Raw genomic sequence first — 26,829 nt, forward strand, 5'->3', positions numbered from 1 at the left:
GTACAGGGAAGGGCTTTCAGATGGTCTTTCCTGCTGAATGCCAGTCTCTCGGGATCCTTTCTGTTAGCCCTTTGTTTGCAGCCCTCTTCTCCTATATCTGCCATGACGGCTGGTGTTTTTTATTCCTTTGCTTTACACCTGCTTTGTGTTAACAACCAGCAAAAGCTGAAGCATGACGAAGAGAATTTGTCATATTATTGTGATTCTGACACACCCGAGGTAGGATGCTGATCAATCATGCACGGGTGGCTGGCTTGTCAGACAATATAGTTCATGCACACATATCTGCTTGCTGAAAGCAAGTTAAAATCATCATCGATTTGCAGGTGGATTAAGGAATGTAATAGCATCCCCTTGCTGAAAGCAATAAAGTGGACTATTAGCAAATGTGGTTGGATTGTTTCAGTGGGCTGCTTTCAGTCTCTATTCTTGTTATTTATTTATTTATTTTTATTTTTTTAAATAACTCGAGGAAGGGAGGAGGAAGAAATAGCATGTCACATACCACCCAGGGCCATCACTGAGACCTGTAAACCAGTTTGCACCGATCACTGTATTTCCAAAGGAAGAGATTCCCAGGCAAATAGAAACAAATCTTGGCTGCTTAACTGTTTTGTCCTTAGAAAAAGCATGTCTTCCTTAAAGACTTCACTTTGTATTACTTTTCAAATAGGAATTGAGCCTGCTGGTGCTGCTAGAGGTGCACATAGTATCTAGAGACTAAGTAACTTTAATAACTAATCCTGTATGTGGTATTGCTGTACTTACTGTTTCTCTCAAATGAAATATTGTCTGTATATGACCGAAAAGCATATCAGGAAACGTAGCAGGAAAGGAAGGACTTGGGTCAACTTCTATTTTTTAAAAAGTCTGCCTAATTTCCATCTGATGCCAATTGCGTTGTACACTTCATACATTTTTGTTCTAAACTAGCAGTACTAAAAAGTTTGATTCTAGCAGATTCTTATCTTACTCTTTCCATGCCTGTTATAGTCTCCAATTTACTGAAGGAAACCTGGAAGGACTTAAGAAAGCTGTTTAAGAGAGGAAATTAGCAGTATTCATGAGATGCCTTCTGCTCTGTAGATCAGACAGAGAACGGCAAGATTCTAGCCCAATGCTTTAGCTTGTTGAGAATATAATACTTAAGTAATTCCTCCTAAGTTGTAAATAAACGTGAAACGTAAAACATGTTTTCACAGAATAGAACGTTCTAGAAACATTGACCTGAGCTGTCCTGAGGCCTTCAAAGAGTCCCAAATGGGTTGTGGTGCAAGCAGCGTATGCTGGGGGCCAAGATCCCGGGGGGCACCGCAGTATCCCTGAGATCCTCCCCTAGGGGAGACGCGATGGGTGATCACCATTGAGCCTGTCTGACCTGGGGGATGTGCCCTGGGAGCCTGCAGGGCTCCAGGCAGCTCAGCTGCAGATCCAGATAGGCACAGGTGGGCTTAGAAGCTGCAGGGGATGAGAGGGAGCAGGGCTAGCCCCCACCCAGGGCCTCCTGGGGCTGGGCAGCCTCGCAGCTCCATGGTTTCTGTCTCCTCTTAGAGGGCTGTGGAAGTTTGATCTCTGTTTTTGTCTCCGGTACGGCAGGATCTTTTTTGTTCTTGGATGCTGGCCTTGTTTGAGTCCTTAAGGCTGGGTGAGTGCAAGGCTTTTGTGTGCCTGGGTCTGTGCTGTCTTGGGATGGTATGTAGATGGCAGTGTGAGAATTAGCAATGTCTTTGTTTTAGGAGGAAAAAGGAAAAAAATCCTCAAAAGACTTCAAGTATTAATTCTTCTACAAGCCTGGCTTTGATTCCACTTGTTCAGAATATATTCTCGCAGACTGGGGAGTAAGAGGGAAGCTTACTAATTAATGTTTAAAAACCTACCTCCACAAATACTCTGAAATTGCCCTTTCAGCACAGAGTAACTGAATAATTCTAGGGCTTGATATCCAAAGGTCTTTCAGCTCCACGAGTAATTCCAATAGGAGCTCTTTCCTTTCTTCTAGAGGTATTTAAAGGAGAAATTTCTGAGTTTAGAGTTGTGAATCTCTTATTGGATCAGGCTTGAAATCTGGCTGTTCTTGGTCTTCAGCCAGTGCAATTTTTGCAGGGGAAATACTCGTTCTATTCAATGGACACTAATGCTTTTCTCTGGGGAAAATGGGAATAATTTTCTTTGCTGAATTGGTGTGCCTAAGTCTGAGCTCCAAACATCATCAGAAAACATTTAACATCTAATCTCTATAAAAACATAATTATCAGCTTTCTGCTAGCATTTCATACTACCCAGGTGGATGATGATATAAATGGAAAGAACTGATCCAGAAGGAGGGGGGTAATTTAAGATATTTTGAGTCTTAACGCTGCTAAATGGCTCCTCCCTTCCACTGCGGTGCTCACAGCTCTTGAAAGATGGAATTTGAGTACAAGAAAAAAAATGCTTGGGTGTGTGAGGGAGCAGGTTCTGTGCAAGGGGTCAGGCACTGGGAAGTGCCAGGGTGGACAGTGCCTGCTTGCACAGCTGAGTGCAAAGCTGTCCTTCTGCCATGCAGCTGCTGTGGGATGCCTCACGCAGGAGGGAGGGCACAATGGGCAGAGGTAATCCAGGGGCTTGGTACAGATGCTAACAGAGGTGCGTGGAATGAGTGCAGGAGAGGGGATAGGAAGGAAGCAGTCAAGTGTTTACAGCTCATTCTGCTTTCAGCTAAAGCAAAGATTGTTACCGAGTCGCTCCTGACACAAGTGGAGATGCTAGATAATTGGGGAGCAAAGAGAGGAGCTGTAACTTATCTTCTGGAAAATTAAATTGTATGGCTACAGACTGGTCAATAGTGATGTAGTGAATAGTTTTGTTTCACACCTAACAGCATTGTCACCCTGTCCCACCCCTGTCTCAGCTCTATAGACCCTCTCGTCTCCTCCACCGTAAACATGGGAGATGTAAACCAGAAGGAAATAAGGTGCCAAGAAACCTTTTCAAACTGAAATGCCACGAGATTTCTGCTTGTTAGCTATGCTCTGCTTGCAGCTAACAAGAACACAGTTGTGCCTATTTTCAGCCTAATCAGCTAGATGAGGATTGTCAGGATGTTTAGAGAGCTCAGGTGTGCCACATGCACAGGCGAGAAAGGGACAAGGGCTGGAGGACAGCTCAACGAGAGGGTCTGGTTGTGGGTGACAACTTGTGGGGGACATCTTGTGGGTGTCAGGGCTCTGGAGAAGGATTACATTTGGGAGGAGGCTTCTGGCATGTGTTTATAGCTTGCTGTGATGTGCTGTTATGGGTGCTCTTTGAGAGCAGAGCAACGATGACTTCGTTATTCTGGCTCAAATCTTGCTGATCTTAAGAGCTTCTCGGCTTTTATTCTGTTATTTTCTTTCCGTGGCTCTGTGACAGCAAACTTTGTCATACATCCCTTCAATGTGGGAGCCGTCATCTTGTCTGGAGTGGTGGGGAGGGAGCCGTCATCTTGTCTGGAGTGGTAGGGAGGGATGCATGTTGTGTTACCACAGCGGGATTTTGCTGCTTGACTGCAGTATCTCACAACGTGATCTGTAATGTAGAGGTTGTGAAGAGCTTGGTAAGATGGAGAAGAGTTGGGTCCTACTATTTTGCTCCCAACACTGAAATGTTTACTGTACTTCTAACTGCTGGAGATTTAAGTGGATCTCCCCTTCCACTGCTGAGCCAGGCTGGCACTCTGGTAGCTACCATGGCTTCTCCACCAGAGTCCTCTCTCTGAAACATGCTCTTTTCAAGGTCTGCATCTTTCCTAGCACTTCACCCAGGTTGTGCACTGCTCTTCCCTTGCTTTGCTCCCTTTTGAGTACAAGAATCATCCTAGTGCTGGAGGAGTTAACTGTGGTGTTGTGTGACTGCCAGGCAGTTTGGTTGCTTGTGTCCTCATTTAAGGAGGAGACATGGGCTTGTAAGTATTCATCTCTGAGGTATGATTATGCCCTAGACCACAGTAGCTACAGACATCTTCCTACAATATGCTTTGGCAGGGCTGAGTTGATTAATGAAGCCAGAAGCACGAGGAGGAAAACTCTGGGAAACTCCTATGCCACACTGGAATACCTAATCTGAATTAAAATTTCTAATATATGTTGTATGCTTTCCAAGCTCAGCAAAACTCTGTGCCAGGGAAGGGCAGCAAGGGGCTCTGAGCAGAGAAAAAAGAAGCTTACCATTTCTGGCTGTTGAATGAGGTAATAGGGCCACAGGACAGAGTATCAGCATCTCGAAAGCCCTTCGACACAGTCTAATGCTGTCAGTCTAAGACGTGCTGTGTTGATGTAACGAGTGCTTGAACTCAGGACTTTTTAATGTACTTAAGAGAAACAAGACCACCCTGATGAGCTGCAGTTTTATTTTCAAAAGCAGTTGTGATTACTGAAATATTGTCACATGCTATGAATGTCTCAGTTCTGTGGCCAAGGTATTGCAGGCTGGCTACAAAGCCATTAATTTGAGCGGTTTGGTCTCAAATGTTCTTTCCCATTTTGAGGCAGTTTGGCAGCTGAACCAAGCATAAACATATCTGTGCATATTTTCCTACTTCAATCCACATCCCGCTACTTTCAATGTAAAGACTGTGAGATCCTATATCTGATAGGCTATGGGGCTGGTAAAGGGGATCCTGCAAGGAGTCTGAGACACGTCGATACGGGGGTGTTGGGCCTGGGGCTGCCGTTCTTGTCTGCCACCACGCTGCCCCATCTCCCATCCCTTTTGGCTCTGCTGGCTGATGCATCCCGATGGTCCTGAGGTGATGGTTGCTGGTCTGAAGACCTGCCCTGAAACATTTTTTTTAAAAATTATTATTATTATTATTTATTTTTTATTTTTATTTTTCCTAGTTGGATCACTTTAGAGATCCTGTCTGTGACAAAAATTTGCCACAGCTTGAAATGGCACAGGATGAAAGGCAGAAACAAACTGTCAGGCATTAAGAAAAAGGGACTCTTTTCATCAACAGCATCAAGTTAAATGTACATTAAATTAATGCCTCTGCCAGGCCAGCAGTGTATGGCATCTTAAATTACCCCATGTACTTCTCACTATCCTATACTTTGTTCCAAGTCACTCAATAACTGTTTGGGCCTAGTCGTCTTTGGAGGTTTTGGTGCCACGTGCTGCTTGGTGGAGGTGGATCCGTGCAGGATCTCCAGGCCTTATGAAGCACGCGATGGGCTGAAGGAGTGGTGCCCCTGGGCCAAAGATGATTTTTCATCCCAAAGTTGTCAGCCTGTGTGACATTTTGTGGGGGAGTCTCCCAAGAGCTGTGTGATATGTTTTGGGGTAACCTACAGGAGCGGTTGCTAGTTTGTGGTGAAGTGCACTGGGGCCTGTTTTCTGGGATGTGACAGGCCGCAGGAATGGAGATGTGCACTGAGGTAAGGTGCAAAAATGCTGTGAAATTTCAGTCAGCTTCTCTCCTATTTGGTGTTGGTTGTCCCTTTGTGGTGACTTCTTGCTGCCTTGTTTGCTCTGTGTTGGCACATGCAGCAGTGATCGTCTTTGTTAATCTGAAGTAGTCAGATACACATCAGCACTCTGGTGCGTACGTACCTGTCTGTACTAGCTGTGGGGGTGCTTTTTACTTTTGTTTTTGCTATGTTTTTAATGTCCTCTGCGAGACTTCTAACATTTAATCTGTGGCAGGTAGCTAGCTACACTGGGCCTGGCTCAAGCCAAAGTGCATGGGACTGTGTAAAGACAAAGGCAAGTTGGATGGCTTAGTGTAAAGTCCTCAGTACTGTCAGCATGCTAACATCAGAGACCTCACTGCATGTTGGACTGAATTTTCTGAAGTTACTGGTGCGTGAAGAAAGACATGTTACAAATTCTGATTTCTTGAAGGTGGATACTAAACTTTAAAAGCTGTTTCAAGCTGACTGCGTGCCATTTCAGCCACCTGAAATACTGATTTTCAATTTCTTTCACCTGGAGGTGGGGGAGCATGAGTGACTACATCAGCACTGTTTGAGTACCTGGCACTAGAGATAAAATATTTTCTTGTAAGAAAAGATTAGTCATTCTGCAAAACCTTTGAAGTGAAATACTATCTAGGTAGAAATACCAGCTGAACTTTAATTCCAAAGATGGGCACTGCTTCATTATTTGAAGATGTTTGCTACTGTTATGATCAATATGAGTCGTGCTTTCATGAGCCTTCATATTGTGCAGCTCAGAGCTCAGTGTTGTGGATTTCATTGTCAATCTCCTCTAATTCATTTTCTGCTCTCCAGCATTAATCTTTTCTTGTCAATGTTTTCAAAATCAAATCCAGCACAGCCTGTGGAAAATAAAGCAATTGTTTAAATTGATGGCTTTGAACAAAATAAATCATAAATCAGTACTTAATCTTTGAAACCTCTTTTCATCTAGAACATTATTTTATCCCTGGAATGTGATTATACAGCATAGGTTAGAAATAGGCAAGAAAACCATGCCACCTGCAGGTGCTGGAGAGAGGGTGCGTTTCTATTCAGTGTCCAGTGCTGGCAAAGGTGCTGAGCTGCCCCTCACATTGGTTTGTAGGCGATCAAGACACACATGCTCAGTTCTTCTCCATTCTTCAGCAAGTGAAAGGCATGAAATATGTTAGAGATCACTCTTCCAGAACTTCCATGTTCATCTTGGCTAGATGTAAATGAAAAGGCTCAGATGAGGCAGGCTCAGTGGAGTATAATTTTCCTTTCTGTTGCCTTCACAAGAAGCACATGCAGCCCTAGGTCTGAGGTCCCCCATGGGCCAAAATGCAGATACTTTGGTGTATTGGTTTATGTATTGTCTGACACTCTTCTCCTAAGTCTGATGTCTCCCAGTATGCCTGGGAGGTAAAAAGATGGAGCTGTACTCCCACCAAGGCTGCACTGGTACATAGTTTAGGAAATCTGCTCAGGTTTTTGACTGCCCATTGTCACATTTTCAGCTGTTTGTGACTGTGCTCAGTCTGAACTCCAAACCTGTCACATTGCAAAAATAATGTAGTAGCATTGCCAGTAGCAAAGCTGCTTTTCAAGCTTGAAGCTGCCTACAAATAAACCCCGAAAACAATGAGAGAGCATGGATGGAAATGAATTAAGGAGAACAAAACATAGCAATGGAAGACAGCATGTGTTGCTAATTACCTGCCATTCCAATTTCTGAAGTAATTTTTCATCCGTGAGCTATGTGGTCAAATGTAGCAGCAAGCCAGGAGTGTACATTCTAGCTTGTGGGTATGCTAAATACTGGGAATTGACGTTGTGTCATTGCTGCTACAGGTCTCCCATTTAGAATCGTTGTTCTGGAGCTTGGGGAGTGCCGCTGAATCTGGATAGTTCATCATAAATTGTAATCGCATAAAGATGATCTGCACTAGCTCTGCAGACTCAATTTCCACTTGTAACTGGCAGAAGAAAGAAGACTCGTAACAATTATGTGGTATTAATTATGGCAAAGACTTTTTGGCTTCTCCTCATCTTCAAAGCCTCAGTTCTTGGCATGACCAGAGACCTGTGTGCGGGGGAAGGTGATGTGGGCTTTCAGCAGCTGTAGTCAGAGGCTGATCCATGCACCTTGTGTGGTAGAACTTCCTTTGGCAGTGCTGGCTCTGGAAGTCTCAGGAGCCTCAAGTAAGGTATTGGTTGGTCAGCAGCAGCTGGGCCTGCAGCTTGGTGCATGGGGAAGAAAGCACAGGGCCCAGAGCTGGGCATGTGCTGCCCTGCTAGGTGGTCAGAGTCCAGCACAGTCCTGCTTGCTTATGCCTGTAAGGAAATCTAATCTTTTTGTTTAAATACTCATGCACAGTGGGCTGAAAAGTCTTAGCAGCTACTCAAAATTCAACATCTGAAACATAGCAGTTGTGCACTACCTGCTTCAGTGGAAGAGGAGCAGTCTGCAGACTTGTGGTATACCAAAGGTTTGAGTTCTAATTTTGCAGAGAGGATATCTTTAAAGAGTAGTTACTGTTGCACGTGAGACTGGAGAGTGAAGAAAACCTTGTTCTGGCAGCATGCTTTCGTGATGTATGGGAATCTTTATAATGTGTTACTTAGGAGAAACTCTAGTGTAACTATGCCCTGATGATACATCTCCTCTGTCACACTGTCCTGCAGTTACTGAATGGTGTGCAGGGAGGCAGTGAAGTGCTCCACTAATCCCAGGAAAATCCTGGATCAGAGGGATCTCTGCTGGAGCTGTGTTATGAATAGGATGTACAATTTATCTTCTGGACTTGTGTGGACTTACTCTGTCCTTACTCTGATAGTTCTGCTTTTTCCTTCCTCTTCCTGAAGTCTAGCTTTGTGGCAGCTATGGTGTGGAATGACAAGGGAAAAAAGGAAGCCCTACATGTAAAGGAACCAGTCTGCAGTCTGTAAGGGAAAAGGATTCACCTGTCATGTTCCAAAGGTAGCAAAGCACACTGGAGGGTATCAGTTGTTTGATGTAAAGCTGGAGCAAGCCTGCAGCCAACAATGTGCATAAGTAATAGCTCATGACATGGATAGAAGTTACAAGATTGAGTTCCCTTGGGATTTTGCACCCTAAGGTTCAGTCTGTAGTGGGTATAAGGACTGAGCCTCCCAGCATGTGGGGCATTGAAGTTAGTTGCTTTCATTTCTTGATGCCCGTTTTCACGCATCCTGTCAGCACGGAGAATATTCATGATCTCTGCTTGTCCCCCAGGCTTACTGAAATCCAGGCAAAGGATTTCCTTCCAGGTTTGGGGAAGAGGACAGACCACTGGACAACATGATCATATCTAAACCTTATTTTCTTAGGAATTTAGGCAAGGGGAATGGAAGTAGTCAAATATAGATACATATCTCCCTTGCATTGCTCCTGTTTGATTAAGCATCCCGGTGTCTGTGGGACCACAGAGGGAATTTGTCCCCCGAGAGAAAGCGCATAATGGCAGTCACGCTCCTTTAAAGCAGGCTGATATGCAATATTTATTGTATATGCTGCAATACTCAAAAATTATTTTGGCTGAAAGCTATACTCGGCCTGGCCCCTGGAGGGCACCAACAGCCAACGTTACAGATCTTTATTTGCATCTTAGCTATCACCCACTGACATACAGCGCTATGAAGATGGCAAATATATCCCGTGTATAGATTAAATTGAACCTGCTTTGCCTTGCATAATTTGGAAATTCAAAAGACCAATTTCTTAGTGTAATTGAAAAGCACTACATTTCAGGCTTATTCATTGAATCAGTATTTCCAGTTAGATTTCAAATTAATCTTTCTACCTTTAAACATGATAACGAGGGTGTAGTTATATTTACTCAGCCTGTTAACAATCAGGTTCAGTGTGGCTGCATATGATTAACTACACATATACAACTGCAAAAGGTTAGTATGAGCATGACTCAAGTCATAGGGGAAATCCATCTCCTAAGGCTGAAAATCTGAACTGACAGTTCTGCGCTCAGCCTAATGCCTGAGCCCCTCGGGAAGGGAAAAGTAAAAAGGAAGAGGAGAAAAGGCAAAATGACCAGCCTGACATAAGAGCCCTGTCAATTTGTATGTTCTTCCCTCTGGATTTTTTTTTTTTTTCTATTTAGCCTGGGGTCCTCTTGCTTTAAAGTTGCATTAATGCAACTTTCCTGAATTACTTCCAACACCTGTCAGAGAGTGATGTGGCATCCAAATGCATTTGTAGAGCACATCTGAGAGTCTGGATTCTGTGTGGGCCAGTCAGCTGGAAGCATAAGTTAGAGGTTTGCACATGGAAATATTTATCTGGAGTGCAGCCTGCTCTTCGTCACAGGCATCTTATGTGGTGGGTAAATTGGGTGGTAAACTCCCTAATTCTTTGGAATATTGATGGATTTTAAGAGAGAGGCTGGCTAGTATCAGCCACACTTAGGCACCTGAACTGTGGGCAGACTCACTTGGTTTTGGAGTGACTTGCAATCCAAGTGAGCTGATGCTCATTCATTGCCAGTGGGGCCAAGTCGTGTTTCCTTGTGTTTGTAATAGCTGAAGACCGTGCACCTACACAGCTGGTGTGCAGCGGCTGCTTAGGCTGTGCCTGCCTGATTTGTGCGTGAGGTCGCGTACCAAAGGCACCCTTCAAAATAAGTGGTGTTAATAAATAGTTGTTTCTGCCTCGCGTGCAACGGCTGTGCTGAGGTGCTCCGAGGTGGGGCTGTAGGTGCATGTTTGGGTTGCCCTCTCACAACTTCTTAGCTGAACCTGGCCTGCCAGCTGTCTTGTGCAAACAGACAAGGCACAACTTTATCATAGGCTTCTGCTTTCTGCTCTGTCAAGCAATCTATGGCTCACGCTCCATTAACTGAAACGTGCATACTCATTTATGCTTGTGCAAAAAAAAAGTGAATATCGTTTTACACGTGTTTATATATAAAAACCAATGTAATATCCTAAAGAAGGGTGAAGTACTTCTCCACTGGCTACTATGCTAACTGTCCTTTCTGTCGTTCATTTGCAGGTCCACGCTGGGTTTTCTCCGAAAGAAACTTTTCTCTGCATCCCTGACTGTTGTACTGGTGTTGTCAGTGAGCACAAGCCCGAATGGCATGCAGATTGTTTTCATTTGCACCGAAGACAGTCTTCGGCTCTACAAATAAGAAAGCATCTTTGAACACATCCTTTCTCTACTGAGCTGAGTACTCCTGGTTTCCAGCTCTGCGGTGCACATAGGCACTCAGCCAGCAAGATCAGAGTGGGACTTACAAGGTAAGAGTGAGCAAATTTATAATGAAGTCACTAAATTCTCAGACACTGTTCTTTTTTCAACATCTTAAACTGGAGCGTGGATTTGATATTTCAAGTAGTAACATCATTCTGCTGTGGAACAAGAATGGTGATGTTGGGTGGTGTTTGCTAGTTCTTCTGGTGCCCCTGTGGGCCATGAATCTCTCAAAAGAAGTCGCTGGTTTCGATGTGAGAAGAGGCAAGGATAGGACTTGCTTGGGCAATCCCACAAGCAGACCTCGTGCTGCTTTTAACTTGTAGAGACTAGGCTGAGTATCACCCATACCCAGTCCATTCACTGAATTACTCTGTTGTGCCCAACATAAACTGCAGACAGAAGAGATTTTGTCCTAATAGACTTTTCTTGAAAGGCTGGCCATTGAGCTTGCTGCGTGGAGTCTTGCCCTTGGGTTACAAAGTGGTTTTGTTCAGGATGGCATCTTGCATGTGCTTTTCAGTGACAGGCTGGATTAATTCCAGGGAAGCTTCTTTGTTCTGCTGTTAATTAATAATGCATCTCTTTAAAATAAATAAAAAATCAATGCATATTTAAATGATAGCTGAAGTAGCCTCAAAAGCATAATTTCGGTCCACGAGCTGTGTAGTACAGTGCTGTGTTGCTCTGAAAATCCGAACTAGAGCAAAAGTTAACAGTAATGCAAATTCACACGTATTCTTAAGTATTTGGATGGTTATTATGTTTCATGACATTTTTCTTCTTGGAAAGAGAGGATGAAAAACACAAAGTGCAGCATCTTAGCAAGGTAAGTGAACTAGTAGAGGTAATAACCTCTTTCATTCCCTTTCTGAAAGGGATTTGTAACTAAGACGAAACCTGTAGCAGTGTATTGAAGTGGTAAAGCTGCTACCCAGCATTACCTCCTCTGTAAACAGCTGTTAGTCAACAAACTGCTCATGAAAGCAGCTTATGTGACCGTTCCCTTCTGTTGAGCAATGCAGGGTAAAATAAGCTGTAAAACTAGGATCTGGGAGAAGATTTTATCTACCTCTGCTGTACAACACTAGTCAATACTTCTCATCGTCCAGTTTCTCGTAATGATGCAAGAACTGAATTTTTAACGTGAACTTTTGCCATTGCCGCTTCAGCTGATTCTTGTAAAAGCTACTGGCACCTTGTTTTGCAACGCTTACCTTTATTGCAAATCTCATATAGTTGTGAAACACCAGATCATTTTAAATTCATTTGTGGCAGTTTTTCCTCACCAACGCAGTTGACATGGGGAGAGTAAATGGCATATGCAGAGACCTAAAGTGAGCATCCTAAAATGAGACAGTTTTCTCTCATTTGTTGTTTGTAGGGTTTATTTTTTTCTTTTTGTCTGTTTGTTTGACGAATACGCTTTCTGTTCCTTACTCTGTCAGGGAAGTGTAAAGCTTTTCCTGTGGGGTTTGTTTTCCTCTGGAAATATGCTTTCAAGCTCAGGAGCTTCCCTTGCCGCTAGAAGAGCCCTTTGCCAAGGTGATGGAAAGGCTCTGCTGTGCTGCAGTCTCTCACTGCTGCTCCCAGACTGCCCAACCTGGTGCTTTGCGTGTGTCTCCCTCCGGCACTCTGTCCCCAGGCATGCCCAGAAAGTCCCATGACACAGCATGACTTCTATGCTCTCACAGTTTTTCACACGATTCAGGGAGTAGTGACCAGGATGGAAAAACTGTCAAACATTTGTTTTTGGTGCTTCAGGAGTTACCTGTAAACAGGTGAGCAGAATCAGGTACCGCTCATGGAGAAGTGGCCCTAAGGATTTAAGGCTTGAACTCCAATGAGATCAAAATACGCAACTTGCAACACGAAAAAGGGCTGCTTTGATTAAAGCTGAAGCTTTAGTTTCATTTGCATGGCATCTAGATGAACTACGTGTGCAATCAAAACAGATCGCGTCGTAAATAGGTTCACAGAAAAACTGAGTGATGCTAAGCGAATGGAGCTCAGTTCACAGGCTCAGGGACAACCTAGTCCTAACCTCTAGCAGAGAGTGTGGGGCATGATGCAGACAGCTTTTCATCTTCTGCTCTTCAGTCCTGAGCTTTGAAAGCTTGCAGACAATTCTCCTCTGTTATATTTTTGCATGGAGGTAGGGGTAGTGGAGAGGCAACTATCTGCTACACAAGATAGAGAGATCTCGAGGTATAATATACACCTCAAGAGCAAGAGGATGCTTTGATTTGGCTGAACGTGAAGCGCCCTCATGGTCTATCATAACGTAAGTCAGTTTTAGCCACACTTAATGATCAAAACTGAAAATCCTCTTGATGATGCCCCAAATAGAATATATATAAGTCAAAATGGCCATTGATTTAAGTAACTATAAAAGCCCTCTCTTCCTAGTGCCTGAAAGATTTATTAACAGGGTTCAAATTGCAGATGTGCAGAAGCACAGGTGTTCAGAATATACTGGACAGGAATCATTAGTATGGGTTCTTTCAAGTCATTGCCAGCATTTTTTAAAATACTCCTCCAGAACAAATGACTCCCATAAGTGGAGATAATCTTTATTGAAAAGATATTAAATCTTCTTACTGCCACAAACTAGATTTTAGAAATGCTGGACATCCTATTTATCAGTAATCTGGTTCATGGGAGCCTTCTGGCTGCATTAAAGGTGAGAATTAACCAGATACTAAGCATGAATGATTTAGGAACCTTCCCAGAAAATGACTTGGAGAATTTAAATGCGAGATCTCCTCCAAAATGTTGTCTGAACCCTTTGTTTGTTTCCCAGACATGTCCCAGTTTATGTATCAAGCGATGTTTGACCTTTATTACCTCTGCAAAAGTAAAGGCTTTGAAAGGGCTAGCTTGAAATATTTAAAGATCTCTACGTTTCAAGGGTAATTTTAACAGAAACATCTTTGCTGAAATGCCCCTTAGCACATTTCCAATGGAATTAATCTACCTCCCTTCAGAACTGGCTTGCAAACCAAATAATGGAAATTACCCCAAATTCTGTGCATGTTCCCAGCTGCTTAAAGATGGTTATAACTAGAGCAGAGAAACCAGCGGCTCTGTGGTACCTGAAAATGAGATTTATCTTGTATCAGTTGTGAGTTCCTAAAAAAAATAATAAAAAAATAAAATCTTGATAACTAAAAATGCTGTTTGCAACTCAGTTCCTATGTTTGTGAGCAACTGCATAGGAGAATTATGGTAGAAAAATCTGGAAGGGTGCTGGAGAGGTCATGTAACTCATCATCAGCCCCACGGCAGGACCAACTGCATATTAATCCTGTCAGATTTTTATGCAATGTGTTCTGAAAGATCTCCAATGTTAGAGACTCAGCTAATCTATTCTGCTTCCTCATCCCTGCCATTAGGGAGATTTTGTAATGTTTTCCCTAAATCTTTCTTTTTGTAATGAGTCCGAAAAAACTGAGTAACTTGTCTTATCTGTCACAGGTAAGAAAAAAAGCTTATATTCCCCTCTGTGTATATGAAGGCTTTGAGGTCCTCCCCGTGAGCTGCCTTCTCTTGAGGGTACACAGCTCTAAATGTTTTTAATCTTCCTTCACGTCATGCTTTGTGAATCTCCGTTTAGCCTCATTGCGCTCCTGTTACTCTCCCCAGTTGGTTTGTATCTCTCTTGATCCCGAGTATCTTTCTCAGACATCTCAAATAACATCCGTCACCAATTCTTGGTTCAGCAGCGGTGTTTGAAATATGTTTGCTATCAAGCTTAAAGTAAACAAGTGCTGTTAGCAAAACGTTTTATCCTGAGACTGGGAGATTGGTATTCCGCAGTAACAAAAGTCACAGATAAACCTAATACTGAACATTAATTTGGGAATGAATGTACATTTTAAAATCATATTGGGGTTCTACAGCAGGCGTTAAGAATATCCAGTCTTACAGTTTTTCCCCAGTAATTTGGATCTAAGTGGTTTCAGTCTTTGACCTTTTTTTCCGGACATTTCCCTACCTCCTCTGCCTTTCCCAACCTCTTTTCCCTGTTTGTCTTGTGAATACCCAGCGTTCCAGTAATGACTGCTATTTTTTGTGCGTTTCGATTCTTTATAATGAGTTCAGGATCTTGCAGCCAGTGTGCAAGTGCTTTCTTGCTCTGGAAGATGCTCAGCCCTCATTTGCACGCGCTCTTTGACATGACAACCTATTTCGTGACAAATGACATTTGTTGCTGATTTTGCCACATGAACCTTCTGCAGAGTCTTTTCTTCCTCCTGCAATTAAAGCTTGCGTCTTAGTTACTGCCTTTTGTTTCTTTTGAACTCATCAGGGGAGGAATATAATCAGATAATATTTGAAATTACAATCTTGGCTAAGACAAAACATGAAGACGTGAGGTAGTCACCACTTCAGATTAGCATTCAAAAGCTGGGAAGTAGGCAGGCCAAATAATCCGCGCTCATTTCTGAGCAGCAATTTAGGATTCTGGGGAATCGGGTATCTCACTAAGCAGATTTGAGGAAGTAAGGCTCAGTTAATCAAGGTGGGAAAATAAAGCTGCAATAGTAGAAGCCGGGACGATTCACCGGTCACTCGCAGCTGAGGAATGCAGATATTCTTCGTCCTGCTAGAAAAGTAGGGGTATGCACAGATGTAACTGGCAATGATAAAATGGTAAAAATCTGGGACTGAAGTAGACCATTTGTTCCCTTAAAACCAGTCCAGAAGATTCCAGAAAACCTCTGACTCTCACCGGGTAAAGCCACGCCACAAACCTGGTGGGGGCACGGTAACAAACCTGGGACCTTTAGCACAAAAGTGGAAAAAATTGTGATGTGCCAGAGGGAAAGCAAGAAACACAAAGCTCTTACTGATGTCTTGAACTGCTGAATTAGCTGCAAATTTGCTGGCTAAAAAAAGTCCAGCTGGTGCTAGGAAACCGGTTGCTTTCCCAACTTCAAAGCTTCCACGAGGCTGTCCACGGAGGATAATTCCTTCCATGAGCAGTCAGTTTAACTCTCAAGTGTGTTTTTTTTATTTTTTATTTTTTGTCTTGCATTTGAGTTTCTGAATGCTGAGCAGCCTGGGTTTAAGGTGAGAGAAGACGGTTTTGAAAGATTTTTATGGAAATTGCTTCTGTGACAGGGCCAGAAATAAACCTTTCCGCACTGCAGTTGCAGAAGGAAATGACCACCTGAGTACAGCCGAATGAAATTTGCCTTATTACCTAAGCCACGGTTATTTTCTCAGAGACTTTGTTCTTCGGGATGTGTGCCTGGGGCTTCTCCTAGGAAGGGTTGTCACTTCCGAGCGGGGCTTGATCTTTCTCAGCAAATTCCCTCCCATCATCAGTCTTGTGTAAAGAAGGGAGAGCGAGGTTTAATTAAATACGTTATAGGAGTGTGTGGTGTGGTTCAGATGCTACAAGGCAGTCAAGGGAGAGGAAATTCATAGGGAGCCGTTGGGCTCAAAGTCTTGTGCTTACAAAACACTCTGCACCACGTTACCCCTGCTTTGAATGCATGCAGAGGTGTGGAAGGGCTGAAGGAAAATTCTGACAAATATTTGTAACATTATGGGGCTTCTGAAGTTGCTGCATCTTTATGCAAGTTGGCTTTCTGAAGTATTTGGTGTTTAGTGACATTCTGCATACCCATACCGTACGAAATTCAGGAACCTTTTTTTTTTCCGCGTTGAAGCAGAGCTACAATAATTCCTGAGGTCTGCAGCTTGTTTCAATTATTTATTTTGCAAAAAGATTTTTATAAATCCTCCTTCCTTTTTCATATTAACTTTCTTGTCAAACTTTTACTTAAACTGCAGAGACAAAGATGGATCTTTCCTTTATAGATCTGCAAAGTTAGATTTACTGCTTTGACCCATTTCTGTGTGATTGAGAGCTAATCTGTCTCCCTTTTATTGGCTTTTAGGAAAGCGAGTATTTCTTTGTTTCCCTTTTTCATTCTGCGTTGTCTTGTGAAAATATGTAACTTTGCTTCAAGCTGTAAAAAATTATCCCTCTACAGTAAAGAACAAAGTGACAACCCTTAATCCAATTCCAGAGAAGTTTTATGTCTTTAATTAGCTTCTTGGATTGTGTTCATACATGATTCAAGGAAAATGAGCTATGAGCAATAAGAAAGGTATCGTGCTCACCTCTGACCTTGCAGAGAAGAATGCTGCAGCCAGAAAGCTTTCTTGGCCCAGCATCAGTGATGACTGGTTGAATTCCTGTCTTTGGAGCTGACTTTTTATTTCCACAAAAAGCATATAGAGTGCTCCCAGCGCGCTTCGCTTGCTGTCCCGGGGCAGAATTTGACTTGTGAGACGTTAACTCCAAAGACTGATGTTTTCAGTGTTGCGCTCTGCTTTAAAACAGTACCGGTCCTGTCAGTGCTCCAGTTTGACAGGATCCATTTACATCTCTTCTGCAAGAGTTGCTTACTGATGATTTTTAATGCATTAAAAGAGAGAAAATATTTTGTGTTTTGCTACCACTTTGAAGCTAGACTTACTATTTATGCGGGTGGTTAATGTTTTTGCCTAACTCAAGTGACTGGTCTGGTGGTCACCCACAGCATTACATTAGGCAAGAAAAGCTTTACCCCATATATATGTCCTTCTTTGTTCCTAAAGGGCTGAATGAGCATGAGGGTTACATCCAGGGATATTGATCTGGGGCCAGGTGTTGACAGAAGGTGCTGTCTCGATGCAGCAGCCCACAGTTGATCACCATTCCCTCCTTTCCAGGGGTAGCATCTCCGTGGCATCTCTAGCGAGCTCCCAACCCTCTGCAGCACGTTGGCACGTCCCAGACGTGAAGCCAGGCTTAACGTATTGCTGTTCACTGAGAGTTTGCAGAGCTGCAGATGGGGAATACCAATAAAACCTGCACATTTATTACTTGCAGTAATTAAATTTACCAAGGCGTTTTGCTGCACTTTCTATTCGGTGTAGCAGTTGTCAGTTTTTTAATGGCTCCCGCTGTGTCAGGGTATAAATACCTACTTAGTCAGTTTTTGCTGGTCTGCAGGGATGAAATACTTCCGCACTGGCATGTGAGGGACACGTTCAGGTGCCCTGTAAAGTGTCTGTAGTCTGTAGAAATTTTCAGAGCAGTATTTCCTCTTGCTTTTTGCAAACAAAAGTGACTGCCTTGCTAGGCTGGTGACAACCTTGCTGTGAAACAAAATTAAGAAGGACTTGGGTAGAGTAGTTTAAAATAATCCTAAACCTGGATTAGGTTCTGCGGGGAAGCCAGACTATGGAGGGGTCAAATACGACATAAAATCGAGCGTTGTGTGCTACTAAATGCCTGGATAGAGGAAGGCAGCGTATAGCTAATATTCTCCGTTGCTTTATTGCCAAACGCATGGAATCACATTAAAAACAACAGAATCACAAACAATGTAGAACAAATGCTGCTAAAATTAGCAGCTGTTGAACCTGCCAGGTAGTGATAGAAAATCTTCAAAAGACCTGTTTCACAGTAGATTGGGTATGGTTGTTGAGTTCTGTAGTTCATATTTTTAGGCTGAAAGCATGCAGATGCATATTTTCATCGATGTGCCTGCTGATTCTTTAGGCATATTTTATTTTGATGTTCCTGAGATTCGATAATGCAGTCCAGATGCTAAATAAATGTGTGCTTTCTTATATGGGCTTTTAAAAAATAGTTGTAAATTGCAGTTTAATAACATTTGTGCAACACTTCCACCTTACTTATAAAACAATGTATTTTGGTGCATTAGTTACAGTGCTGGTTACCTGTAGAACTGTATTTCAGTCATCCACTGCCCAAGCAACCTACTGCAAAAAGACTCCAAACCTAACAAAAAATAAGATACCCATTAAGAAAAAGAATTAAACACAAAACCAAATAAAACCTGTTTAAACCAGGTATATTGATGTAGAAGGCATGTAAGTAGCACAGTAACCTCCACCCTGAAATCAAATGGCTACATAATACAACATTTAAGAGCTGAAAAGTGTTTCAGAGCATAGATGCACATTTTCAAATGAAATGTTGGGTTTGGAAAGCTTTTATGATCAAGTTTGTTCAGCATCCAAGGTTAATGCATGAATGTGGACGCAATCATGGGGTAAGTGGAAATTTCAGCTTTGTGAAATGAAAGGCTAAGGAAATTTAAAAATAAGGAAGAAAAGAAAAGGAATAGGTCAGAAATGGATGGCAGTAGAACAAATATAAAAAAATCAAAAAGAATGTGTATGGATTAAAGCTACAAAGGCAGGTCAATATCTTACTGGCTTGAAAGAAAAAAAAAAAAGCAAACAATCTGCACTCCTTGGGCCTCATAGTCTAGTTGTGGAGTACTGGAGATCATTCGTGTACTTGATTAGACCAAGTGTCAGTTTGTGCTCAGCTTTCATTCAGACAAATAAGCACCAAAAATGAAAACACCGATGGAGAAAATTCCCCGATTAAAAACGTGGTTCATCCACAGTGCGATGCCATAATTCACGTGGTACTGCTCTGGGAACATGCGAAGTGTGTAAATATCCCTTTGGTGTAAGCATCCACACTGGGGATTTTGAGTGCATATACCACAGGAGTCGCATCCATAGCAAGGCAGGAATTAGGACGGTTCCACTGAATGGTTCTGGGGAAAGCTCCCAGGGGTGGTGACCTGGGGCCACCAGCTAGTCACCTTAAGGGAAACAAGAATTAACGTGGTAGGAATTTTGCCGTTTCAAAACTACATGGCTGCCTCATCTGTTATGTCTGTCCTGTTGGTATTGCTTAATGCCTCTAACTAAGGCATGCTGGCTAATGTGACTTGGGATTGCCTGGGCTTCCTGATTCGATGGCTCAGGAAGCACAACATCGTAGCAGAAATGAATATAAATAAAAATGGCTGACATAGGAAGAGTAAATAAAGAGAATGAATGCAGCCAGATATAGCAAGTCTTTGATCATAGATCACATTTTTATGCACTGAAATATCTTTGTAAAGAGTAATGATGTCTTTGAAGAGTTTGTAACACAAAAGTCCATGTACATCACAGAGTAGAAAGGGTGGAGAAGGGTAAAGGATTAAGAAAGCAGAAGATAAGACTTTGTGCATCATTAATGAAAGATGAGGAACAGAAAGACAAATGCAAAAATTCCCTGCATTGAATGATGGCTTTGATTCCTTACTTTACGGTGTGTTGGCATAACACAACATGAGGATTTAAAGATGTAAAAGAGAACAAAGGCACAAAACCACTGAGTGTGTATCACAAAGTACAAGGATGGGGTAACTGCTTCCAAAGTGAGAAGGAGCCAAGAAGAGCCTATTAAAACACTAGATGCCTATAAAGTGAACGGCAGATCAAACAGAGCTGGAATCTGTGCAGCAAGAAAGTGAGTAAAGGAAGTGGCAATGTTGGGGTCTACTGGATGGGTGTGTTTTCCAGTGGAAAGCCAAGGGGGGAAGCCAATTTAGAGGATTTGCTGCTATGGGCTGTCAGCCTGAGCAGGATTTGTAGGTGTAGCTGTCAGGAAGACAACTGCTGGCAGAGCGTGTGTTGGAGGGGGGAGCTCACATTCCTCATTTCCAGCAAGTAGCGAGCTGCGGCGCTGGCTCAGGTGAAAGGGTTGGGGTTCCCTTTCGGTACCGGCCTCGCTTCCAGACCCGTCGCTCGCCTCGCGCTGCTCCACGACCTGCCTTTTCCTTGTTCCCACTGTACTGCATAGAGAGTTTCTGGGTGTGGGTACCTACGCTTATTTTCCTTTCTGTTTCTGTTAGGATTGGCAGCAGGAACAAAAAAAGCAGGGCTGCCTCCTGCTTTCATTAGTTTGGTACGCTCCATCCCCACTGCTCCAGTTGTCTTAAATGCTACTGCGTTGCAGAGCTCATGGCCAGGTGATTATTTAGCAGTGATAATGGGCTCCACGACCCTATACTGTGCTACCTTAGAAAAATATTCTCTTTTCAGTTTTCCCACAGCAGGTGTTTCCCTCTCTCTAGGGCTAAGTTTGTAAAACAAGGTTCGATGAATTTTGCCTCCTGTTTATTGCCACTTCTAATCACTTCTGTGAAGAGCTTTACTGCTCCTGTTTGCACCAGGCAATGGGGAAAGAAGTCCTGTCTTCCTCTTTTCCTTTATTTTTTATTTTTTATTTTTATTTTTATTGATTGGTCTATAAACCATCAATCAGAGCTTGTTGCTGCTCTAAGCCAGAGCTGAGCAGAGGCTGAGTTCTGGTCCGGGCCCCCAGCTCACACAAAGCTGGTGGGAGCTCCGTCGGGTGGTGTAACGTGGTGTCCGTGTAAGCACCTTCACCCCGATAAACCTTTTAGCTCCTTCCAGCAAAAGAGCAGCTGGGAAGGCGGCTTGTGCACAGTGTTTGGGCTGGTGGGTGTCCACCATCAGCTGAGTACATCGCTGTTAGGGCTGGCTTGTTTCTGGTGTTTTAACCTCACCGTGCCAGCAGACAACCAACCGTCTGCTCTCCCCTCTTTTAGGGATGTTGTACCTGGGTGTAGCTGTAAGTGATCACTGGGGGCTGGGACCTCTGGAATATGCAGTTTGGGGTGTGATGAATGAGTAGCCTTAACTACCTTCTGCTTTTAACATCTAGCACCTGGAAATGCAACTCCGTAGTAATGTGAGCAATTCTATATCGCTGGTAGGAGCTTGGGGAATACATATGGCTTAGCTGTAGACACTGAATTATAAAGGAGTTGTGAAATGCCATCTGCCTGCTTCTGCTGGGTATTCCGAAACTGCAAACAGCTCATACTCGCTTCTTCCCAGGTTTATCTCGTAGTTTGTTTCTGGGTCTTTCTTTTTTTTTTTCCTTCCAACAGCTTTTAAAACTCCGTTTTGATGCTTTTTCTTTCAGCTTTGGGTTTGGTTGTATCTAAAAGCAAACATGAAAGGTATGTGGGCAAGTTATTGCCTTCTGTTTCATCCAGTGTACTTTAATGTATGCATTTTTACAATGGTTTTAAAGTAAAATATGTAACAAGTGTGACACGTGACCATAAATCAGTATCCTATGTACTATTGTTTTCTTTGTAAGTCACATAAAAATCATGCAACCGTGCTACATTACATCAGCACATGTTTTGTGAATTAGGAAGTATACTTCCTATGATGATCCCCCATCTGCTGCTTCCTCTGATAAATCTAATGCTGGCTTGTGAATACCGAAACATTGCTTTGCTCTGGCATGTGTTTGACAAGCAGATCTTGAATCTCACAGGTTGACCCTCTAGTGGATGATCACTTATGAAACATGTAAAGAGTAGGAGATTTGGTGAAGTCAGGCAAAAGAAAACCTGGCTCATTTGTATGAAAAAAAAAAGTGTATATTTTTCTGCTAGCCTGTGCAATAACGTCTCCCCTGCAATCATTTGTTGTGAAGTGTATTTGTTAACAGCCCGTTAGGTAGGCAGATGATGAAGCTGACACTTAGTGAAGAGACCTTGCTTTTCCACTTGCCGTTAAATCACCGCAGAGCTGTCGCTTACCGCTGCAGGATCCAGCCTCTGCTTTTATGGGTGCCTGGCCTGGAGGAGGGAAGGACAAACCGGCAAATCCCTGGAGAGAAGACTGGGACTGTGCGGGAAGTGGTGCCGCCTCGGGGTGTTGGTGCGTTATCCAGCCCCCAGGAGACACGTCGCTGCTGGCCACGTCCTGTCACTGGGACAGGACCCGCTGGAGCAGCGAGGCTGTGGTGTAGCCCTGTGTTACAGGTCAGGGAAGCACGCAGTCCTGCAGAGCTTGTGAATGCACAGCCAGGGGTAGTTTGGGATCGGTTATGCACAGGGTAAATTCCATATATTTATTGATTTTACTCCCTTTTCCCATTTCCATCATGCAATTTAGTTCCCAGCACAGGAGAAAAGATAATACTAAAAACATCAATTAATGTTTTGAATATACAGTTTTAAAATCGTTTTGTTTTGGCCCTTCGTCCTTAAAATATTTAGATGATTTGATTCCATTCGTCCATTCCCAATCTGCAGAAGCCAGGGTTTCTTCATTTTTAAGGCAATTTTGTCTTGCAAAATCTGGAATAATTCCACAGAACTACAGAAGTCAGATCTCACTCTGATTTTGGAAGGGTAAATACCTGGTGCTTTGGGTATTGGCTTGGCCAAAGTCATGAAATCAAAAACTGCAAGTATTTTGCTGATGGCAGGGGAGCAGATCCAGCGTTTCTTTTGCAGGGATGCAGATTGTTCGGGGAGATTGGTGCCTGCACTCTGGGCAATACTTCAACCAAAAGCAGCACCTGTCCTAAAATGTCCCTGATGATCTATGAAGGAGGAGAAAATCCAATGATGTTTTTCACTTCTAAAAGCTGAGTGGTTCACTCCTACAAACTTGCGTTATGGATCGAAAATGATGGGGCCCAGGACACAGCTGGATCAAGCGTGTGATTTCATGGTGTCTCTATTTCCTTGCTTCTCCACTGCCATGCACTTTTGCAGTTGTTTAATACCTTGTAGGCTGATTGCAAAGTGGTTGCAAAATAGAACAAGCAGGTGGTCCTGATGGTACTTTGCACTCGTTTTGCTGTCTTCATGTGGCTGCAAATGAACACAGAGCGCACAGAGCTGAATCAGGACCTACACCCCTTTTAATAGGGGAGCTTATTTTTAATAGGCATCAAACAATTATTTTTTTTTTGCTTTTCATCGTGGGATTTTCAGTCATGTTGTGCTACAAAGCGACCTATTGAGGATGGTTCAAGATACTTATGTCCTGATTATTGTTCTGTAGTAACCGTTCTCCTTAAAATGCCACACAAAAGTATGTCCACGCTGGAGGTATACCTATAGCTCCACTATATTAGCCACTGACATACAATTCTGGGCAAACACAAACAAAATGTAACGCCACTGGCAAAATACGAAGAAGGAAGTCATTTTTCTCCTAAACGGTCTGCTCGACGCGTGGATGAGTACCTGAAGGAAAAGTGTGCTGCTTACGATGTGCCTACTGCTTGTTTCCTTGCTGCCTGGAGATGGTGTTTTGAGAACTGGAACGAGCAAATAGCTTGAGGCAAGGCCATAGAAACTGCTAAGAAGTCTAGTGATCTTTCTTTCTTTTGGATGTAATTGTGGTTAATTGGCAGGACTATGCAGAGAATAAAAAGGTTCCCTTTAATCTCTCAACTTTTATTATCTGGAAATCGTCAAAGTAAGGAAAGCCCAGTGAACAAGAGCTGCGCTGTCTGTACTGGCGTCTCCAGACGTGGTATTTTCCATGGCAGTTGGAGTAGAAATGTATGCAGAAGCAGGAGAGAACTGTACGCTTGTAGGGGCAAAAAGTGACTTTGCTTTCATCAGCCCTAAGATCAGTAAACAGAAAATACTCGTTTTGGAAGTGGAGGTATTTGAATACTGTAAAGTCGAAAGTATTGAACATGCATTGAAGATTTATACCAAAGGAACAGAAACACTAGAAAAAAATCCCCCCAAAACATCTTTTACTGAAAATAATGATAGTAGCTCAGGGAGAGTGTATAGCTTAAGGGAAATTCATTTGAATAAGGTTTTAATCCTGAGTAACCATCAATAACACCAGGAATTTCATGTGCTTTGAAGGAATAACTTTAAAAAAGAAATCCTTTTAATAGACTTATCTTGCTATAGGATTCAGTGGGCAGAGAAGACAAAGACAGCTCAAGCTGTGGCCATGCACATTATTACTTTTCAAAAGATTTGGGCTGTTTGTGCTGTAGAGTTTGTGCTGACACAGCTCTGGCACATACGATGTGTGCCACCAAACTCTTCCCTGTTCATCACCTCCCTCCTCGGCTAGTTCATGCAGTTTGAAAAAGTGACAAAGAAGTTTTCTTTTCATACTGTTATAACCATGTCAGTGGTCTTGACAACAGTGTTTGTGGCTGGCGCTTGTGGGTGGCTCTGTATCTTCACGAGATGGTAGAGGATGGAACTGGCTGAGCTTGCAGCAAGGGCTGAGCCCTACTTAGTGCTGTAATAAACCTGTCTGTGATGGGCGTACGGTTACAGCTATCTTACAGAACATAGCTGCAGAGCATTTCTGTGATGCCAGCAGAGCTAGGCAACTGGACAGTTCCTAAATAAACTCAAAAGCAGGGGACGGGACGAGCGGCCAGTCTTTGTAGATGAAAATGCCTGACCTGGATTTTGGATGCTTGGAAGTGCTGCAGAGCATGAGTAGGGCTTTATTTTTTTTCATATCTTTTTAGGAAAAAGGCAATGATGGGCAGCTCCCTGGGTAATCCGTCATGCCAGCTTCTGGTGCAGACTGGTGTGTGTTTCCAGAGGTGACTGCTTTGGTGCACAGAGTGAGAGCCGGGAAGGGGCAATTATTTTAATTGAAAGGGCTCAGCAATACCTCTTGGCTCAGGCAGTACCATTAGTATTACCTTCTGCTGCCCCAAAAGGATCTTGTTTCACTGATTTCACCATTCCCTTTTCTTCTGGTCACTAATATAAGAAAAGTGAGCTATGTGTTAGAGAGGCAGCTGGAAGAACTGCATGCTAATGCTGAAATGTTCTGTTACGAGTTGGTTTTCAAATGGTGCAGCTCCTGCAACAGAAAGGAGAAAAACCCTCTGATAATTTTACTGCAAAATGGGTAGTTCATCTCTATAGAGAATAAAAGTGTCATTGATCTCTATGATAAATTGTATCTCGGTATCTGAAAATATAGACCTTGTTTTTTTCTTGCTACGGATGACCTTGCCTCTATTGTAAATCAAAAGCAACCAGGGATTTGTGGCTCTTGGAAGAGCTGCGGGGGGAGGGAGGAATTACTCTGAAGCTGCAGCCCGTTGTGGAGCTGAAGGAAGGTAAGGGCAGAGCTGCTCAGTTTCATCAGGTTTATCCCAGGATGGGTTTCATTTTCTGTTGGCTTGAGGCTTCGCGTTGCCCACTTTCTAGAGCATGAGATGAGCTGAAGAGCAAAGTGAACATGGGAGAGCTGGGCTAGGAGGGGGTGGAAGGAGCCTCCAGCCAAGGTTTGTGTGCCAGCCGTGGCTGTTTCTGTTCGTTCCAAGTACAAAGCATTTCACACTTTGCTCCTTTTACACTTTGAATTAAGAACTGAACAGTAGGACTTCATTTCACTTTATAAATGGGGGGAAAAGGTATATCCATTTGTAGGAATTAAATGGTTCTGATTTGCAGTAAAGTTCAGAGCCTGACCAAAGCTGATGCTAACGACATGCTAGTGCTGCAATTGGAACACCAACATGGCAAAAAAAAAGTCAAAAAGGTAACTCCCACATTACCTGCTTTACAGTGTTTTATTTGGTTTCAAGTTGAAATACCTGAGTTTGATTTTAAAAGCGGGACAAATCTGTTGGTTTCCATGAAGATAAGACCAACTTTTTGCTTCCCTCACGTTCCTGCTGTCGTGTCACATGAGTGGGAAATCCTGAACGATCAGGTTGTCCTACAAACACGCTCTTCACTCCTCATCCATCCAGTGCTGCTGAACAAGGCAGGATCTTTTAATTGAAGCTCATGTTCATTTAATTAGAGACCATATAATTATGCACAGGCACAAGGGGGCAAATTAAGGTTGCACAGTCAATCTCAGCTGTGGCATCTCTAACTTTCAGGTGCCTGACTTTGCATCTTTAACAACATGGAGAGGATGTTATTGCTGCTCCTCTCTCCGCTAGACCTTGCCAAGTTAGAAGAAAAGTTAAATTTCTTTAATAAGCGCGGAGGTAGTAACATTTGGGAGGGAACTTTTGTAGCAACTTTGCAACACAATATTCTTTTAAAGTAAACCTCTTCTGCTTGTTTTGAGAGTTCAGCTCCAGACACCCACCCCCTTCTGCTTTCTCCCAGACCACACGCATTCAGTTTCTTTAAAAATGTTGGCTTTCTCACTGTAGCAGCTAGGTGACTGGCTCAGTGATTTAAAATCCCCCTAACAGGAATGCTAGCTGCTTGTGCCGTTACTGTTTCACCAGGAAGTTATTCTTGTTTCAGTATTCTTCAAAAATACTTCTGTGTAGTTTCAAGAGAGGAGTCAGGATGCAGCAAAACCTGATTTATGGAACTCTGCCTCAGGAACCCACAGCGTGCCTCGGTTAAAGGAAAAGAATATTTCCTAAGCTACACCAGAGCACGGAGATCTTTGCGAGCAATTTAGGTCGCTGTCCCCTGCCCAAAATAATAGGGCTGCGATATGACTACTATCACTTCAGTGTCTGCACGAGCACCACCACTCTAA

At 43.1% G+C, this 26,829-nt stretch overlaps 1 long non-coding RNA gene across 1 annotated transcript; it reads left to right on the forward strand.

Annotated features, from left to right (window-relative positions):
- Window positions 1–1,526: 1,526 nt before the first annotated feature.
- On the forward strand, window positions 1,527–26,432 carry LOC118173410. The gene is made up of 3 exons (XR_004754175.1): window positions 1,527–1,645; window positions 10,447–10,694; window positions 26,207–26,432. It is a non-coding gene; the product is annotated as an uncharacterized LOC118173410 (long non-coding RNA).
- The last annotated feature ends 397 nt before the right edge of the window (window positions 26,433–26,829 follow it).

Source organism: Oxyura jamaicensis, chromosome 12, assembly GCF_011077185.1.
Source record: "Oxyura jamaicensis isolate SHBP4307 breed ruddy duck chromosome 12, BPBGC_Ojam_1.0, whole genome shotgun sequence".
NCBI lineage: Eukaryota > Metazoa > Chordata > Aves > Anseriformes > Anatidae > Oxyura > Oxyura jamaicensis.